Genomic DNA, 2,672 nt, shown 5'->3' with positions numbered 1-2,672 from the left:
CACACACACACACACACACACACACACACACACACACACACACACACACACACAGTGTCACTATGTCCAGGAAAGTGCATATTGATTTTTGAGTTGAATCTGTTTCACACTGGGGGGGTTAATGAGTTGCCTCGCTCCAGAGAGGCAGGCTAGTGGCAGAGCTCTGATTATGTGGAGGGATGTTTTGTCTCGTAGCTCTGAGGACAACAACAGACAGAGGAGAGTCAACAGTCCACATGAGTGCGGCGCCAAGAGGAGATGCTCGAGCCGCATTCTGAGGAGAGAAAATTAGCCATGGAGGAAGAGAGGGAGGGATAGAGGGAGGAAAAGAGACAGCAGTGTAGTGCACTCTTTGAGCAGTAATGCTGAAGGGCTGTATGACCTCTACTTTCATCTCAATAACTGCTCCTCTATAGTCCATGGGGGAGTGATGCGAACCTGTCCGTGAAGAACAGCTCAAACTTACTGCTCTGAAAGTTAGCCAAGTCACAACTGTGATACACAATGTACAATACATCAATGTTCACTGCACACTGCTCATTTATAACATATACTCATCACTTTACATTAGATTTGTTATTGTTAACTAAAACTAAAACTGTTAAAAATTTTCGGTAATTGAAATAAAGCTGAAATAAAATATAAATATTAGTTGAAAAACAAACCAAAACAAATAAAAATTGAAAACTGAAATAAGGACACTAAAAATAATAAAACGATTTAAATAAACCTTTATAGAAATATTCAAGTATTTCTAAAGTAAAATATTAAAAACAATAAAAATGACAAAACCACAACAAATTACTAAACTTAAAATGAAAACTGAAACTCTAAAAATAAAAGCCAATTCAAAATATTAATAAATACTTTAAAAGTATATAACTAATACTAAACACTGCCTTAAAATTTTATTATAGTCAAGGACTCTCTGATTATAAGCTAAATCTCAAATTGAGCCTAATAGATTATAAAGGCTTGTCTTAGTGAGTTTAGAACTATTGTTAAATAAAAAAAAACCCTTTGATTGTAATTGGTATAAATGATTATTTTTATTTTCTACTCATATTTATTTATTTATTTATTGTGTGTTTTTGATGCCATCTGGATCTGGTTACTAATTTTCTTGGCCTGATCTCTCTTGTAAAAGAGATTTAAATCTCACTTGCAACAACATGTTTAAAGACAGGTTAAATTATAACAATAAAATGCAACATAATAAACAGTAGAAGCATTACTGAAGTGATTTCATATTGGAAATTTTGCCTAAGCACAGCACCATGCTAGAACACTCAGCTAAAACCAATTTTGAGATAGTGGATTTACACGTTTTAGCTGGTCTAGATAGTTGTTCAGCTGGACTATCAGGTTAGTCTAAGATGGCACCCTGTCGACTGTCTGTTCATATTGCACACAAAACTTCAAAGCACTTTCTTGATCTAACAAGATATAATCCACCAACGACCGTAAGATAGTTGGCATCATATCTTTGAAATTGATAAAATTATATTATATAAGTTAAGAAGACATACAAAAGCTGAAGTCTTCCAGTCTAAGTAAGCAGTTCTAGATAAAAATAAGTTGAAATGTGGACCAGACCTTATGTCAAATATCTATGCAAAACTAGGTTGAGGTCAAGTTGGTTTGGGCTAGTAGATAAGCAGCAAACAAGCTGTCATGTTCCAAAAACCATCCTGACTACCTCAAGCTGGAATGAGCAGCTTTACTTCAGCAGGGCATGACAACAGTGTGAGGATGTCATATTGTTGAGAAATTATAAGAAGTTTGGAATGAGTGTTTGTGCACAAACATGCATCTTTGCATTAATGTGTTTGTGTGTTGGGGATTCGATGCAGAGGTCTGTTTTGACAAGGCTTGCAGACCTCCCAGCCAGACATCTGTTCACACTGACAGGTCCCTCCACTAACGTAATGGCAGCTCCCAGATAGACCGCATTGTACGCAGCACTAAAGCCGAAGCATATTCTGACTTCTTTAATCAGAAAATCTGTGTGAGCAGCTGTGAAAGATTTATATTATTATGACTGAAACCTCTTGCTTGAATGTTTTTTTAAAGATATACTATTAAAGTCGACATAGCCAATAGATCTGGTTTCCTCTGAAATAAAACTCTTAAATTGCTATTTAAGCATTTTTTGCTATTTAAACAACAGGTGCACCTACAAGGAGCAGTTACTTCAATAACTCAGTATTGTAACTCAATGACTGTAAAGCAAACTTGAGCTCTATATAAATGAATGAAACACTACTATTATTATTGATAATATCTCTATAACTTGATTTTCTGCTGGCTTATAAATAAATAAATAAAACAGTATTAAACAACAGCTAAACAAGAATATTTTAAAGGGGTCATATGAGGTTGCTAAAAGAACATTATTTTGTGTATTTGGTGTAATGAAATGTGTTTATGCGGTTTAAGGTTAAAAAAACAGATTTCTAGTTGTGTCCTCTTTTGGAAGGCCAAACAAAGTAGTTTCGCTTTCACAACGAAACACAAGGCGGGCTAGAGTGAGCAAAGGCCGGAGGCCTAGAGTGAGTGGAGGCAGGCGGTCTTGAGAACGGCGTGGCCGGCGGATTCGACGAAGGAGCGGCCGGAGGGCTTGCGGCAACCACATGTGACGACCCCGGGCTGGACTCCACTTCGTCCACGGT

At 36.7% G+C, this 2,672-nt stretch overlaps 1 protein-coding gene across 1 annotated transcript in view; it reads right to left on the bottom strand.

The window, feature by feature from the left end:
* The window catches only part of LOC107700666 (receptor-type tyrosine-protein phosphatase U-like), a 103,790-nt gene that overhangs the window by 28,858 nt on the left and 72,260 nt on the right, over positions 1-2,672 (bottom strand). The gene's annotated exons all lie outside the window — the stretch shown is intronic.

Source organism: Sinocyclocheilus anshuiensis, unplaced genomic scaffold (assembly GCF_001515605.1).
Source record: "Sinocyclocheilus anshuiensis isolate Anshui unplaced genomic scaffold, SAMN03320099.WGS_v1.1 scaffold782, whole genome shotgun sequence".
NCBI lineage: Eukaryota > Metazoa > Chordata > Actinopteri > Cypriniformes > Cyprinidae > Sinocyclocheilus > Sinocyclocheilus anshuiensis.
This window is presented reverse-complemented; position numbering and strand designations above follow the sequence as displayed.